The sequence below is a fragment of the Miniopterus schreibersii genome, assembly GCF_964146895.1.
Source record: "Miniopterus schreibersii genome assembly, chromosome: 17".
NCBI classification, from domain to species: Eukaryota; Metazoa; Chordata; class Mammalia; order Chiroptera; family Miniopteridae; genus Miniopterus; species Miniopterus schreibersii.
The window spans coordinates 775073-793048 of record NC_138117.1 but is presented as its reverse complement, the minus strand read 5'-3'; positions in this window follow the sequence as shown (position 1 = coordinate 793048).

Genomic DNA, 17976 nt, shown 5'->3' with positions numbered 1-17976 from the left:
TGGGCTGAGGCTCGCTGGGAGGAGGGCGCTGGAGAAGTGACACCCTTTCCCGCTCCCGGGGTTGGCAGAAACCTTGCTGCAGCGCGTTGGCCTGGCAACCGCCTTCTCGGCCTTCAAGAGCTGGGAGGCAGGGCTGGCGGTTTGGGCGGCGCTTTTCTGATTCGGGCTCGCCTTTTCCCTCCTGCTTGCAGTCCTGTACTTTCATTGAAAGGAGCGCCCCCGCCACTGTTCTGGAAGTGGCACCTTACCTGGAGCGCCGGGCACAGCCCTCGTGTGACAGCGGCCTGGGAAGCCGGTCCCCGCACCTGTGCAGCAGCCCTAGAGGAATTTTCTCTTGGGCGACTTCCCATTGGCCACACGGTCTACTTTCTAGTCTCCTTTTATTTTCACCCACTAGCATGTACTCATTTTAAAAACCTCAGGTATAAAACACGCCGCAAAGTTGTTTTGCTTGGGGAGCCTGCAGTTGCCCCCGAAACCCCTGAATGCCTGGCCGGATGGAGGGCCGTGTGACGCCCTCGGTGCGCCCGCGCTCATGGGAGCTGTTACAGACCTGGGGAGAACGGTTAGGAAGCCAAACATAAACGGCTCATCCACGCCCAGAATTTGATAATTGAACGGGTCATTACCCGTTTAGCCTAAATTTTAGGTTGAACTGTATGAAATTGCCATTTTCATGAGTTTAAAAAAGATGGAATATTAGCAATTCCATATGGTTCAACCTAATATACTGTCCTCGTTTTTTCTGGGTGTTGTGACACAGTGTGATTCCAAAGGAACTAGTTCCTCTGAGACTGTTTCTTAACCGATAGGATTCACCTCTGTGCACCTCTGACGCCCCTACAGTTTTTGAGGATAGCTTTGTATATAAATCAATACAAACTTACGGGGGAGTATCTGATTTTCCTGGCTGGTGAGCATCGTGCTGTGGAATTGCCTCCCTTCCATTGTGTGCAGCCTTGGTGGGAGGCAGTGCTGGTGACAGCCTCCCCTGTCAGCGCAGAAGTACTGGGCCCCCCTCCCCGTGAGGTAGAGCCCCCTGAACCTAAGCTGGGTCAGGTGAGCGATGGACAGGCTTACACAGGGAGTAGTGCCGGGGGGCGGGGAGAAGCAGCAAAGGGGCCATCACCCGAATGCGTGTGCTCAGGTGCTGCTTCGGTCCCTGCTGGCTGCTTCTCTGTTGCACCTGGGCTCCTGCCCACCTCCCCAGTGAGCCCCAGCCCTCCTGTGGGCCTCCTCCTGATACACTTCCCATCAACCTCTTTGTTTTAAATTAGAATTTATTTCTATTGCTTATAACCAGGAGCCCCACTGCTAGGAAAATTTTTGTTTTACTCAATGACTAATATTCATGAGTCATCAATAACTAAATAAGTAAACCAGATTCTATGAAAGTGAAGGAAATACTGATTATCTAATAAGCCTCCCGAAATACCTAATTTACCTGTACATCAATCCTGATAGCATGATTTTAGAGGAACAGTCTATTACTCAGATAGGTTGAAGAATGATTTTTTTTCCTGCTTATTTCAGTCAGCTGGGAATGGACAAGGGAAGGATTAGATGTGAGTCAGAACAGACGAATGACTAACGCTGTTCCTGAGTCCTAACATTCAGTCTATCCGTCAGTCAGTCACCAGGTCCTTCAGTGGGCTGTTACTGGGTATTTAATGTGCCATGGGCATTGCTCTTTGCCTTGCAGACACAAGGGTAAGTCAGTAACACGTGATGGGGACACGGCTCCTGTCCTCGGGAGGGCGCAGGCTGGTAGTGAGGGAAGAGTAGTGAGCTGTTTATTTTGCTGTTGGGGTTTTGAACACCTGTGTCTGGGAAGGACACTTCTGCTCAATATTGAAAGAGGGGAGAGGTTTCTACAGGTGGAAGGACAAGGGGTCAGGGGATAAAGCTGACTAGTCCTAAGGGGTGCATCACCTACAATGGGCACATCATTGATACAAACGCGTGAGTGTGTTAACACGAGTATTGCTCATCAGGTGAGTGTATCGATGAATTAGTGTGCAGGTTATCCTGACATTTTGAATAAACTATGGTTTTAAGGATTCTTACACTCCTTTTCCTTAGTCCACGTAGCTGAATTATGAATTTAAACTGAGGAATTTCCCTGGCCATGCTATATGAGAGCTATGCAAACAAATCACAAATCCTGATATTTCTGCAGATTTTCAGCAGAAACTCAAAATTTTACTTAATCTGAAAATGGAATTGCCTGCTATGAACAAAACTGAATTTAAACCCTAACTATATTACACTCTTTCTTTTCTTTTTTAAATCGGGAAAGGCACACGCCCCATACCTCCAGGTATTAGGTGAGCTAAATTATCAGTTTTACATGCTTTCCGTATTTGTGCCCAGCATAGTTGAACCATAGAGGTGACGTTTAAAATGAAGTGTGGTTGGAATATGTGGACTCAGCCCTGAGTGTATGGCACTTTGGAGTGTGGGCGGGGGACTGGGAAGGACTGGCTAACTTGCTGCTGCTGGTGGTCCCGTCCAGTGCGGTCGCAGTGTCTCTCTCCTCTTACTCAGTCTGGGTCAGACAAGGACTCTGGTGACACCCTTTGTAAGTACGCAGCCGTACACCTGCTATCTATGTTCCTTTCTGTGTTGTATCTATGATGGGGTAGTTTTTGTTTTGCCAAAATCACTTACTACTTTAAGTTTTCAAAAAATTTTTATCCTTGCCTGAGGACATTTTTTCCATTGTTTTTCAGAGAGTGGAAGGGAGGGAGAGAGAGAGAAGAACATTGATGAGTGAGAGATGCATGGATTGGAGACACATCGATTGGTTGCCTCCCGCACGTGAATTTCTCAGCCATGCCCCATCCCAGCGAGTCCAAGGACCTAGCCTTGTTCCCAATTTTATAGTAATGAGAGGATTGTAGATTCCCTGTCACCTCTTCCCTGGGGGCATTTCTTTCAGCAGCTCAACTTTTGACCTAAAGCATCAGATCACCTAGGGAACAACTGTACCTGTGGGCTGGCGCACACTGTATTCAGGAGGAGGTGTTGAGTACCCATGAGTACTCCATCACAATCTGATCTTCCCCCTCTGGCTGTACAGAAGTTGCATAGTTAAGATTTTAAAAGGCGCCCATATTAATAGGAAGCAGGATTATTGATGGAAAAGAGTGATGTTATTTCTTTTTTATTCAGTTATCGTTCTGAAAACTCTGGTGATTATTAGCTTACTCATGTCTCCCTAGTTTGTATTTGCCTTTGGAGAAAAATCATGCAGTATTTGGCCAAGAAACACTTCCCTTATGAGATTCTCTGGGGCTGTACCTAGCCATCAGTGAGCAATAATAGCTTCTTCATCTTAACTTTATTCCTGACCTTTACCCCTACGTGAAGGTCGTGTGGCATTGGGGGAGGCCACTCCGTCTCCGAAGATCAGAACTGCATGAAGCAAACACTGTCAGAGACACAAAAGGAGAAAGAGGCACCTTGTCAGAGGGACCATAGCTCGTACTCGGAGGCAATTAAGACTATCAGCCTCTCGGATCTTTTCATTTATTCCGACAGTAGCCACAGATGGTGTCATAAGATCAAATGCTTTCCAGTCTTGCATTTACAAGATCAGCAGTCACGCCAGGTCTGGGTCAGTCCCTGTTCGGCTGGAACATGGGCACCCAGAGACCACACAGACTTGGGGGCAGTCAGTTCCTGCAGGAGTCCTGAGTTCCTTGCTTGCGGTTGGTGCCTTGTCGTGGTTAATAATGCTCTTTGCCTTGCTCGAGTCCTTGTTGCACCCTCTTGTCTGGGCCTCCATTCCTCTGGTGCGTCACTGGGTTCCTCTACCTCACCCAATGGGTAGGAATTTGAATGACTACTCTGCTCCTCTCTCTGGGACTCTCATGCTGTAATGCTCCCTAAACTGAACTGAGGGAAAGAAAATGACTGACCAGGGTTAGTAATCTTTCCCCCCTCAGTTTCCACCCTCAGTTAGGTCCATCTTAGATCCATCTTTATTGTCGTGATATTTTAGTGCTGAAGTGCATCGAAATACCTCTTAAATCAGTTGGTCCATTAGTAGTAATTCTAAAACTGTAATTCGTAGGAAATGATCTCTTTTAACTTAAAATTGCATATTGGTTGAATTTTTTGTCGTTTTAGATCTCTGTTATAACGTTTTCAACTCATCCTGAAATTTTCTTTTTTTGTAGAGAGTATAATTCAGGCAATTCACTAAAAGGGTACATGCTCTTAGGAAAGAAAAAATATGTGACTTCTCTTTGCTGAGAACTCAAATGCAAAGGCCAAAGTTTATTGGTAGTTTGTTGTTTTTTTTTAACTTTCTGTGAACAGAAAGATATGACAGGAATCCAACAGCAATTCCAGACGGATTTGACAACTTACCAGGAGACTGCGGGATGACTTTGATGCCTCTGAAAGTGTCGCTAAGAACAGACATCTCAACCAGGGTCACCGTCAGTCAGCTGTTCCTCTTGACAGTCTTTTTCAACGTTCAGCCAAGAATCTTTATGCTGTTTTCCCTAGAGCACCTGCTTTTAAGACTTAAAAATAGATCTGGCATTCTAAGTTGGATCCTCAAAACATGTCTTAGACTTGATTTCAGTTCAATACGTATAATTTGACATGAAATAGTATAACATCGAGGATCTTTTTGCACCTTTTAAATGATTCACATGCTGCTGATGCATCCTTAGCAACGACGGATGGGAACGTGGCCCCACGCATTTTTCTCCTTGCCGTGTTGCTCTCTCAGAATACTTATGACCATCATTAGCATCACCCTCATGCTCAAGAAACTTTAAGACCTAATTACATTTAGTTATATGTAGAACTTTTAAAAGCATGTGATGTCTTTTATTTTGAGCAGTTGACAATCTAAGGAAGATATTATGGTGCAGGTTATTTCAAAACATGGACAGTAGTGGTGGAGCCAGGTCTCTCCCTCCATCCCCTTGTGAAGCCTTGTACTGGCTAATAATTCTCTGTGACTTGCTCGAATCCTCACTGCACCCTCTTGTCTGGACCTCCATTCTTCTGTGGCCCACCTCTCTCACCAGTTACAGGGTTCTTCTACCTCGCCCAGTGGGTAGGAATTCGACTAAGAAAAAGGAGAGTAAGAATCCTTAAAAGCACAGTTTATTCAAAATGTCAGGATAACCTGCACACTAATTCACGATACACTCACCTGATGAGCAATACTCGTGTTAACACACTCATGCATTTGTATCAATGACGTGCCCATTGTCGGTGATGCACCCCTTAGGACTAGTCAGCTTTATCCCCTGACCCCTTGTCCTTCCACCTGTAGAAACCTCTCCCCTCTTTCAATATTGAGCAGAAGTGCTCAAAACCCCAACAGCAAAATAAACAGCTCACTACTCTTCCCTCACTACCAGCCTGCGCCCTCCCCAGGACAAGAGCTGTGTCCCCATCACGTGTTACTGACTTACCCTTGTGTCTGCAAGGCAAAGCGCAATGCCCATGGCACATTAAATACCCAGTGACATCCCACTGAAGGACCCGGTGACTGACTGACTGGCTGTTAGGAAGTAGGAACAGTTAGTCATTCAGCTTTCTGAATCTTTCAGTAAGCATCCCTTTACAGGTAAAGTAGGTATTTTTGGAGGCTTATTACATTCATCACTCTTAATTTCCGCAGTTATACCCTTTGTGTTTGATGGCATTTTTATGACTATTTGACAGCTTGGAAGAATGACCCTGGAGTCGGTACTCAGACCCATTCTGAGCCACCTTGCTGCCCCGTTCTCTCGAACAGGTCTTGCGTGGCGACTCAGTAGTTTCTCTGAATATTTTTAGGAGACTGTTTAGAGGAAAAATGGAAATGAGGTTGGTTAAAAGATGAGCGATGAGTGGATGAGGTGGATTTGCCTCGTGTCGCCGTGTGAGCTCCAGGCCCTGTCATCAATCCTGTAATCCGTGCGTCACCCAGTGGCTCTGTTTCTCTGATCTGACCCTGGCTGGCGCGGTTGATGGAAGGAGCAGCAGTTCCAGCTCTGAAAAACAGCTGGGATAATTTTTATTTTTAGATCCAACCCATCAAAAAAGTGAGTGATGCACCATTTTGAAGGACAATTTGATGCATCACAGAAAATAGAGAAAGCGTCAGGATGGATGGCTCCAAGGCTGTGCTTCAGCCGGCCATGGCTGGGTGGTTGTTCTGTCTTGTACTTGACCTCATAAAGCTCGGGTTTTGTTTCCACTGAGCCATGTCAGTGCCTATAAATCTGTCCCATGTTTGCTGCAAATACCGTGCAACCAAATAACGTTTAATGAAAATATTCAAATGGACATCAGCTCTCTTGTACTCGACCTACCATTTTCTAATGTATGGACATGTGTGTGTTTTGTTCAAAGACATGCTAGCTTGCAAGCACTAAAGTGCAGTTTTAAACAACAGCAGCCACCCAGCAATGAATAGCCTGGGAAAATATGGCTGAACGGGCTTTCATTCTGTACAATAAAATGTGACTGATAGTTCTCCAGAGAAGAAAGTGTACAACCAAGGGTATTTCCCTAAGTCATATTATAGGCCAGCATAGCACATTGATTTATAACATTACAGGCCATTTCGGAAGTTGCTACAGGACACCTCGTGCCAATCGTGTGCTGCGCAGGTGCAGATTACGGTGATTTGTGGAAGCGCATTGTGGAAGACAGAGCCATGGAGAAGGGAGAGTGCTGTTGCTCCTGGAATACCGGGGAAACACACAGCTCAGCACGTGTCCCCGGGCAGCTTGGAACAGGGCACTGCCTTCAAGTTCAAGTCTCTGAAATGTCAAACCTAAATGACCACCAGGTTACATTAGGAAAGACACACGAGAGGATGAGGAGCTCATGAGATGTGGTGAATGGCACCTCCATGAGCGTTGCTTACGGTGACATAGTGAACTGGGGAGCCGTGCAAGTTATCAGGTAAAGAGGGAAATGACAGTCACTCCCTCAACATGTGAGGGAAGGGACTCCGACCAGGAGGCAGAATTTGGCCAGGCAAAGAGTTTGCCCTCTAGGCTTCAGTGGCGACTCTGTTCCCTATGGATTATATGACCTTCAGAAAGGTGAGCCTGGACTGGGTGTGGTTTAAGCCCAGTTCTGTCTGCTGCACATGTGGAAAGGAGACTCCCATGTTTAGGAAACAGAAGGAGCATAGTAGGTCCAGCCCAAGGAGGAGGAAATGCCTCATGCTGTTCAGACTCTGAGACTGCTGCCCTGTCTGTCTTTACTTCTCCGACCACGTGATCCCACCAGCTAGGAAGTCACGATGTGCCCAGGACTGGACTGGACCAAGACCCATGTCCATGCACACATGCGTGGCCCCTCTAGTGGCTTCTCTAGGTATTTGTGAATGCAGCCAGGCGAACCTTTGAGAATATCTAAGTCATGAAAGAAAATGCCAGAGAGGGAGAAAGAGAAAGGGATATTATTATTTTTCCCTTTTAGGTCAGGGAGACATGGTTCATGCCCTCCTGGGTTTAAAGTGGATATTGCACTTTTAAATTTAAATGAATTTTGAGCATCTGCAGAGTGAAATGTGGTGAATTCAAAGAAACATCTGGAGAAAAGTCAAGAAAGAGTATAGATTGTGTATCTGAAAAACACATGCCGGCCAGTATCCACAGCAAGCAAGAGCAGTGGGGTAGTGCATGTCTGTGTTAAGATCACTCACTTGCTTAAATTTAGAGGGACTCCCTTCTCACAGACGTATTTACATTTTTAAAAGTCTGGGGAAATGGCTGTTGAGTATATTTTCCTTCGCTTGGATGGATGCGGAACCGACAGGCTGAAGAGTCAGCCAGAATTTGAATCCTGGAGGTGCATTTCAATGGCTGGGAGACCTGGGAAATTATTGACCATCACCAAGACTTTATTTCTAAATCAGTCAAATGGGAACATGCTAGTTTCTGCCCTATAAACCTTTACAAAGATCAAAATAAACAAGAGTAATGCACGAACTCCACTCAGCTTGGCAACTGGAATGCAGTCCACAGGCACGGGGTCACTCAGTCGTTACTCCTCTGAGAACAGGAGTGTTGCAGGTGAGTCACCTGCCCTCCCCACGGTAATGAGGGAGACCTTGGTCAGGTACGCAGAGAGCTTGGGCACGGATGGGTTTGCGATTCTCAGAGTCGACTGCACAGAGCTTACACACGTCGTAATCTGATAAAACGAAGGCTCAGCACGCCTCCCTGGTTGCAGTTCTCAGTCATGCAAACATTTTGTTCTTTCTCTGTTTTATTTAGGAAAAATCCATCCTCCGTAGGAGACCCCATCTGCCTGTGACGGCCTGTGACGGAGAAGAATGCTGAAGTCAGCGAGAGGACGCATTTTTACGTTCTGTGCTGGGCTAGGCTTTGAATATTCCATCTGAGCTGCCCTGGGCATGGCTAATGCCATCCCCTCTGACAAGGGTTCTGACCTCAGTGGCTCTCCTGACTGCGTAGCTGTTACAGCATTGAATTATTTCCTTGAACAGTTGATTCCACCGAAGATGTGTTTCGTTTACAATCACCAACAGTTGATGACATCGTGCTCATTTTGAACAGTCATCCTGCTGAATATTTATATTCGTTATAAAAAGGGCTGGATAAAGTCTTACTTTGATTTGTTGATTAAGACTATAATGGGTTATTTAAGAAAAATAGGTTATGTGTATGTTCTTTAAAAATGTTTTTATTGATTTTTAGAGAGAGAGGAAGGGAGAGGGAGAGAGGGAAAGAAACATTGATGTTAAAGAGAGACATCGATCGGCTGCCTCCTGCACGCCCCTTACTGGGGTAAAGCTGGCAACCCGGGCATGTGCCCTGACCGGAAATCGAACCAGTGACCGCTAGGTGCATGGGATGATGCCCAACCAACTGACCCACACCAGCCAGGGCTTATTTGTATGTTTTTAAGATGGCATTTGTCTGGTATTATTATATCTTTTGAGAACTAGTCTCAATTTTTAAAAATCAAATTGCTTCTGGGCTTGTCTGTCTTCATAGTAATTTATTTCTGTTTAAAATGACATCCTTGCCCAGCCGGGCATGGCTCAGCGGTTGAGCGTCCACTTAGGATCCAGGCGATCGGGGTTCGATTCCCGGTCGGGGCACATGCCTGGGTTGTGGGCTTGATCAATGACTCTCTCATCATTGATGTTTCTCTCTCTCTCCCTCTCCTTTCCTTTCTCTGAAATCAATAAAGATATTTTAAAAATAAAATAAAATAAAATGACATCTTATTTATACATTAGATCCCCAAATTTTATAGGTATTTCCTGAAGGATATTGACAGAGAAGACAGTTGTTGGGACTCATGGTTACGTAGTTCCATCATTGTGAGGGAGGAGAGGGGCAGGTACCCCATGTTTCATCTTTTCCTAAACCCGCTTGTTCTTTCAAGAACTCCGAAAATTCCCTTGAGAGGTCCATCCTCTCTGGTACTTTTGCTCAGGGTTAAAAGAAAGAGCTGCCCTGCCCTTTATGATCTTGTGTGCTGCTGATTCTCTTCTGTGTGCCCTGTGGGCTATGACATCCTTCATTCCTACCACTCCCTGTGGCTCCCAGAGCCCCCTTCACGCAGTCCCTGGACCTGGCCTCCTTCGTGGAAACCGCACTCACTTGAGAACCCTGAGGGAAGGTTCTGAAGTGCCCAGCCTATCGGGGGCACCCTCAGGGTTCTGCTCTGTGAGGCCACAAGGAGAGGGCACCCCGTGCCCCTCAGGGAGCCTCTGCTCTGCTGCCTCTGAGCTGCCAAGATGCCTGTGTCTTCTCTCTCTTCGGCCATCCTGTCCCACATGATAGCCATCAAGAACGTGTCTGTTCCCCTGCCCCGCAGTGTGCCAGGTGAGCGGGTCCGCTCAGGCCTACCAGTGTCTCTAGCGGTACCTGCCCCAGATATGAGAAATGGGGCGTCTCAGGTCTCGGGTGGTTGGTAGGGACATTGGGAATCTTATTGACAGTTTCTTAGTGGAGTGGAAAAAACATCGATGTGTGAATTCTGCTCTCTCCTCCAGAGGCCCCAAGTCTCCTACTTTGTAAAATGAGGCTCTGTGGAAACTCCCAGGGCTTCCAATAACAAATACTTTTAAAGAGGGTAGGACACAAGGGCTTAGGTCACACGCGTCCCCTTGTTATTGGCAGGTCTTCTAGGGACTACCCGGACTCAGTCTTACTGTTCTCTGGAGCTAATTAACACTTAATTTCACTGGGAGAATTCTCATTTAAAATTTTCAAGGGAAAAGAAAAGACAATTCCCGTTATTCTTGCTCTGAAATGTATTCCCATTTCATTTTATTTTGTACTCGTTGATCAACAACATCATAGGAGTTATAAATCTAAAGTTAACTATCTTGAAGTTTATACAATTGACAGTACTTTCTTGTTTTCTAGTCAGTTCAAACCCAGACCATTTTTCTCAAGTCTTCCTGCAGAGCCCTCAGATTCACTGACCTGTTACTCGGTTACCAAGAGACTAGATTAATTATATGTAACAGTACTAGTGACAGTGGAGATTTAAAAACATTTTTTAGGCAACAAAGCTAACAATTGTGACCCCAATAAAAAAAAGCATTTATTTTATTGAATATGAAATACATGAATAAGTGAATTCATGTCGAATGAGATAAAGCATTTACTTTGTTGAGTATTATTCTACGGAGCGTGTCTACTACTGTAATAGTGGGGTGAGTCTATAGTGTTGATTGAAGAAGGTAACCCATCGGTTCTTTTATCTTCCTGTGAGAGTTCACTCCACTAAATATATATATATTTATTGATTGATTGATTTCAGAGAGGGGAAGGGAGAGGGAGAGAGGGATAGAAACATCAATGATGAGAATCATTGATCGGCTGCCTCCTGCACGTGCCCTACTGGGGATGTAGCCTGAAACCCAGGCTTGTACCCTGACCGGGAATCGAACCGGGACCTCCTGGGTCCTAGGTTGATGCTCAACCACTGAGCCACACCGGCTGGCTACATATATTTTTACATTAATGGTCATAGTCTCCAGGTAAAAAGGTGTCATGGGCAGCATTTGAGAACCCGAAGAGGTGTACTTATGTTTTGAACAGTGTTAGACAAAGTTCTTATGTTAAAGGAAATTAATTTCTACCTATGTTACTTATTTTATGTTTTTATTATTGTGAAAATTTTTTTGCACAGTCAATGTTTTATATTTCAATGTGAGTTGAAGTAAGTATTACATGTAATTTTGCCCAAAACCACAGCTCCTAGTATACAGGTTTTATTTGTGAAAAAGAAAAAGTCACCCTCAGGCTTTTTTTATTTTATTTTTTTTTTAGCACAGGAAGTGCAGTAGCTGGGAGTTAAAAGATCAAATTAATTTAGAATCCCTGGGATGAGATACGAGCTACCCTCTGTAGTGCCTCCCAAGGACACTCAACGTGTGTGAAGTGATTAAAAGATGAAAAATCAGGGCCAATTTAGATCTCAGAGCTGAACAGAGCGTAATGGAAGCAGCGAGCCCCCGGCGGCCCCTGGAGCAGCTCCTCCTTGATGTTCTGTCTGTGGCTTCTCTTTGGAGACGTGTCCTGCTTGCTTAGTAACTGTGTCTTTGTGCTCGTTCCAGCAAGTCGGCCGTTTCCCTCAGCAAACCCCGATGGTCCCTGCTGAGACAAGTCCAGGACAGCATAGTGAGGATGCTTTCGATCTGGAATATGACTGGACCAGCATTATAAAGGAGGGATCGATAAAAAAAAAAAGGAGGGATCAGTCTGGGTGATTCATATGCACTGCGTGTAAATCGGCAGGTGCAGCTAAGGATCTTAAAAACATCCAGCCATTGGTCACATCCCGTTTACTTGGGATGAGGTTACCTAGGTTACGTTTAGGGTGCCAGGCCTACCTTGTCCATACATTTACCAGTGAGGGATGTTCATCCAGGACCTTCCGCAGGTGCTGTGTAAGCATTTGGCTCCCTGTGGTAGTTTCACCTGTTACTCATGAGGACATTGGAGGTCTGTGGTAGGAGAATATGGCCCCCAGTGACCTCCCTGTCCTGGTCCCCAAACCTGTGGATACACTGTGTTGCATGGCTGGAGGTGTAGACTGCCAATCACATGAACCTGGAGAGAGGGTCCCCCATTCCAGCGGACTCACAGGTCCTTCCTTCTCTGTGGAAGTGGAGGCGTGCGAGTCAGAGTGGCGCGGGTGACACAGGTCCACTGGCTGCTTCTGGCTTTGAAGGTGGAAGGGGGATCACAAGCCAAAGAATTGGGGCGCCCCTAGAGGCTGGAAAAGGCACAGATGTGAATTGTCCCCCAGAGCCTTCCAGAGGGAATTAGCCCTGCTGACAACTCCATTCTAGCCCAGTGAGACCCGGTTCGGTTTGGATTTCTGACTCCGGGACTGTAAGACGATGCATCTGTGTTGATTTAAGCCGGGAGGCTTGTGGTCATTTGCCACCACAGCTGCAGGAAACTAATACAACACTGTCCAGTTTACAGCTAAGGATAGTGAGGCTGAGGTTTCCTCCTGAGGTTCACACAGCCGTCCAGGGGTGGAGACTCTTCATGGAACTTCCACGTCATGAATCCCCTCTTTTCATAACAACAACAGTCAGCGGCACCTGTCTCCTCCTTCCCCAGCACCCAGAGGTGCCCGCACATGCCACCGGTTGCATCCACCACGTCTCTGCATGGCTTGCATTTTGCACGTCGGCTACTCCGGCACTCTTGGTTTGGGCCAGAGAACAGGTTTCTCATCTGCCAGCTTCCTTTCAGCCCTGTCTCCTTGCTCTGAACCTCAGGCTCTCAGACACACCAAGCAGTTGAGCTTTTTGAGTCACTTACATAGTTTTTCCCTGGAAACTTGCAAGTCTTCTTCTGTCATCTCTGACTTGTGTCTCAGGATTCTGCACATCTCTACCTGGTGCAATCAGTCCAGTTCTTCAAAATTCTGCCCAGGGGCTGTCACCTCCACAAAGACTCTCCTGGCCTTTCTCCCTTGTCTCTCAACATCCTCAGCACCTTTTCTCCACCCATCCTGTTACTCATGTCACCTGAAACCTCACAGTGGATACCTTATACACAGGTGGGTTACAATCCTTATCACATGAATGCCTGGCGATAAGAAGGGAGCCCTCTCGTGTCTCTGCATGTCCAACACCTAGCATGCAGGTGATTAGTAAACAGGAACCTGCGGGAAGAAATGATCAGCCTCAAAAGCAAAAACAGACACGGCCTTCTTTATTCTGGGTAAGAACTGTTGTGAAAACCGTATGGTTCGCAAAGCCCACGGTAGTGTTGACCACCTGCAAGAAACATCTGGTCCGAGTACACATAGGACCTGCTGTTATTAGACATTGATTTCCTGAAGAGACTAACGGAAGAGAAATGTCATCTTATTATCACTGTTTTAATGGAAGGCACCAAGCTGTCCCTCAGCACTTGGCTGGACAGACCCCTAAGAGTCTGGTCCGGCCGGCTCCCTCTGTTCAGGTTCCTGGGCTGTGCCCGTTTGCTTCATGCCAATTAGGCTCATCTTTCTGAGCAAGGACAGGTACAAAAACGCGCGTTCCGTTCCGACTGCTGGTTTACCTGGGAGAGGGGGTTTCCGTGCTGCTGTTTCAGTAACAGCGAGGGCTTCATCCTCAGGAGGTTCCGACGTACAAGGACGTGGAGGGGACAGCCAGTCCGCGAGAGCCTGGCGTCAAGGAGCTTAGAAACAGGGCGCGCTCCTCGGGGCGCGTTTTCCGTGGCGCCTCGAGTTTCGAGGTGCGCGTCTGCGGAGGAGCTGAGGAAACAGCCACTGCTCCTAACACTTCAGGGGCATTTCCTGTAATTCGAGCATCTTTCAGTTCCCGAGGAGCCAAAGATGAAAGGAGTTTCAAGGTAGAGGAGCACCTGGAAAAGTGAGTACTGCTCCAGCTGCAAGTTTTAAACCGTTAAACCCTAGGAGTCACCAAAGGCAAGGGGGGCTTGTCCGTGAGCAGAAGGACAGAAGCGGATGATTTAAAAAGGAGTCTGATTGCGTTAACTCTCCACTCAAAAGTTGCCTCCTCTCCTCCCAAACTTAGATCGCGATCTGTTTTCCTCAGCCTGACATTGAAACTTTGGCTCTAATCCGTCTCACGTCCCAGACGTCACCCCCCGTTGGTAGGAGTCTCCACTACAGCGGAAATGATGGACGTTCTTTAAACCCGTCTGCCACGCTGCCTGGGGGACAAGAGGACTTCCCAGGTTCAATGAAACATTCAGGCGGCCACATTTCACGCGTGTGCTCGGATACGGGGGAGAAGGGCGGCTGGAAGGGCTTCCCCTGCCCCGGAGCAGTTCCCGCGGCTGCCTGGGCGGCCCACAGCTCTCCATGGCCCCCAGGTGGCAGTGCAGGTTCACGGTCAGGAGCGTCACCGGCCTGCAAGCCTCAGCGCCCACAGGAGCCAGCACGTCTTACAGAGGGTCCCCAGGCACTGTCTCCACGCGTTCTGGACTGGACCTCTCAGTCACGAGCGTCACCCTACCAGGGGAGCCTATGGTCACACGGGTCACGGTGCCCGGGGAGCCCGTAGCAGCGTCTCTCCATCGGGTGTCTGTGGATGGTCCGCGGCCCCTCCCAGTCCAGAGGCAACTCGCCAGCCAGCAGTCTACTGCCCACCTTCCCTGGGCCCTGGGAACAGCTGCAGGCTCCCTGCTGAAGGGACAGTGGCTCCTGTACACAGCTGTGTAAAATGCCCTTGATTTTCTTTATAACGAGGTTTACAGGTATTTCCCAATTTTATTTCTGACATCGGGCACTTAGGACATTGTCCCGTTGAGATGAGCCAGTCATTTAGTTTCCCCTTTGCAGAACCACGTTCTGAATTTGTTGACTTTTCTACCGTCCTTCCTGTTTCATCAATTCATTAATTTCTGCTTTCCTACTTTCTTCTTACCATTTCCTTTATTTAGAATATTTTTTTCTAAATTCTTGTCAATTGCTTAGTTCTTTTGATTTCATTTTCCCCCTTTTCTTGTACTATATGGTCGGCCTTATTTTAATAACGGTAACTGGTGCTTTAATTGTCCCGTGGATTTCTAGTTTAGGGTTCACTTTGTCTCCACCCTTTTATATCAGCGTCTGACCCTCTTTCAGATTTACTCTGGTCAAAATCCTTGATTTTACTCCCATTACAAGGTTAAGCCCTGTACATATCCATCAAAACTTGGCTAAGACGTCGTCAGGAAGCGAGAACAAGACGGGAGAACGAACGTAAGCCTCGTACTCCTGGAAACCCTTTCAGCGTTATCCTTGCGTTACGTGTGCTCACAGCCCAACTCCTGGACTCTACAAACTCGCAACTTCATGTTGAAATCTTTTGCCTTTTTAACGAAACTGCTTCAAAGACAGGCTCCATTCTATTGCGCAACACCCTTTATGTAAAGACCCTTGCGGCAGATTCTGCCTCTTGGAAATGAGGGTCAGTGAAGAGGAAACACTCAGTGAGTCAAGTGTCCTTCCAGGCGGGAGAACTGTGCCCTCTTCGGGCTTCGAACTTCCTTGGCTCTTCCCCCCTGAGCAGGGCCTCGCCCTCCCTCGCTGTTCTCGGGCAAGGCGAGTTTTCAGTGGTTCTGTTCTTCATTAGCAAGACTTTCAAGATCCATCCTGCGATTTTTTTATTTTTGTAAGCTGCTTTAGCTGAAGGATGAATATATCTACTTTTTTAAAGTTCCCTTTGTTTATTTTTTTAACTCTCACCCGAGAATATGTTTTCATTGATTTTTTAGAGAGAGGAAGGGGGGACAGACACACAGACATTGATGTGAGAGAGAAGCAGAGATCGGTTGCCTCCCATCCACGCCCAGGCTGGGGATTGAACCTGCAGCCTTTTGGTGCATGAGAGGATGCTCCAGCCAACTGAGCCACCTGGCCAGGGCTAAACTCCCTTTTTCAGTCAGAAATTCTAAACCTTTTGCCAAATCTCCATGGCACCCTCCTCCTGTCCTGTCCACACCATCCCGGGGCTATTCTGACTCTGTGCTAAACTGGATCGGAAAGTGGACTCAACCAGTAGTTGGTAGAAGTTTCTTCTTAATCCGTGTATCTAAAAATCTGCTATCATTAAGATTTTATATGATATGTTATATCAGAATCATTAGTATAATGAAAGTGTTTTTTATATAATCCAGCTATAACTTGGCTCATTTAAAATAATTATTCCATATGATACTAAAATGCAATTAGGTAATTTTTTTGTTTGCTTCTTAAGGCTTAACTGAGTAATGTAGGTAAGAAAATGCCAAAATCCTGTAATTAGTACTTTCAGATGTATTAAATGTTATGATTTGTGTAGGTAGCAATCAGTTTCCTGTTTCAATTCCCCTTATTTCAACTTCATATTTGGGAAGATGGTATCTGTTATTGAGAATTGATCTTTAGATCACCAAAGGCTTAAACAAAAAGTCAGATTTCGTGATTCGGTCACCAGAAATGAAAACGGATGCATGCGGACAAGTCAAACACCAGTTCTTCATAGCTGGGTGTGGTCAGGGAATACGTTTTTAATAGTTTTAGAAGTACATTAGGCTGCTGATTTCTCTCAGTACCTGACCACTAAGGGAGGAGTACTGTGCGTGCCAGTGTCTGTTACTGTTTTCCGTTTTACGGCATTTCCTATGAGCGCTCTCCGGGAGTCGGGAGGTTCTGTGACCGTCGTGAGGATGCTGATGGTCCTCGGCACTCTGCCTTCCCTCCATCTCCTCCCAAGGATGTCCGTTCTCTCCGGCACTGAAGGACAGTCACAGTTAGTTTGCTTCTTGGCTATGCTTACTGTCTTTCTGCTCTTAGGGGATCTTGTGAGGTTTGCTTACCCTTGAACTTCAGAAGGAATTGCAAACTGAATCCAGACACTGCAGGTGCTCTGGAGAGGGTCCAGCCAAGCATGGGGCCTGCAAAGGATTGAATCAAAATGATCCGAATTCCAGAGAAGCGGAGAGAAACAGAGACCTTAGGAAAATTCTGTTCTGGATTGTCCTGTCTGGAGGTCTGGAACCAGTTCACGTCCCACAGGTGTCAGGCGGGGACTCTGAGAGGCTTACTTCCAGACGAGTGACATTATATGACACATGTACACTCCAGCACTTACTGGAATCAAATGAACAAACAATGCCAGACAAACAGGACATCAATGAAAACCATTAAATTCGTTCCCCATTTTAATCATGCTGTTCGATTCTGCTTGTACGTCAAACACAGACTGTTAATACCTTACTTTTATAGTCACGGAATTCTTCTACTGTAATGAATGTCTGCAATTAAACTCTATTTACACACTTGGTTAATAAGATTACTGAAAATTACTTGCATTTTTAATTGATTTTTTTTTTTTTGCAGGCTTGAAAATGCCTAAGCACATTGATTATGATCAGTTGAATGCGTTATGCCTCCTCAGTGGGCAACAGGGCAGGTAAGAGAGTCATTGTGTTTTGTCATTCAAATGAATATTAACATATTTGTTCCATGAATAAAATATAATATTAGACCAGTGTTGCTCATAGATGCCTGACTGACCACACAGATGAAAGTATGTGAAACCCTGGAGGTCCTGTCTCCAGGTTAGAGGCGCAAAACGTAGATATCATATTTTAGGGAAACAATTTCATGGGACATCAACATGACTCATTTCTAGTTCTTACAAAGCAGTCCTGGGGCAAAAAGCTTTAAATGTGCCTGGCCGGTGTTGCTCAGTGGTTGAGCATTGACCTGGGATCTAGGAGATTGTGGTTTGAGTCCCAGTCGGGGCACATGCCCAGGTTGTGGGCTCCATCCCCAGTTGGGGGCATGCAGGAGGCAGCCGATCAATGACTCTCTCATTGATGTTTCTATCTCTGTCTTTCGCTCTCACTTCTTCTCTTTGAAAATCAATAAAAACATTTTTTTAAAAAAAGCTTTAAATGTATATCTGTTTGATACGATTTCAAATCCACCTGTTTATGACTTAGGGGAAGTTGTTTTAATCTACTTGTTTATGACAAAGACCTAAAAAGG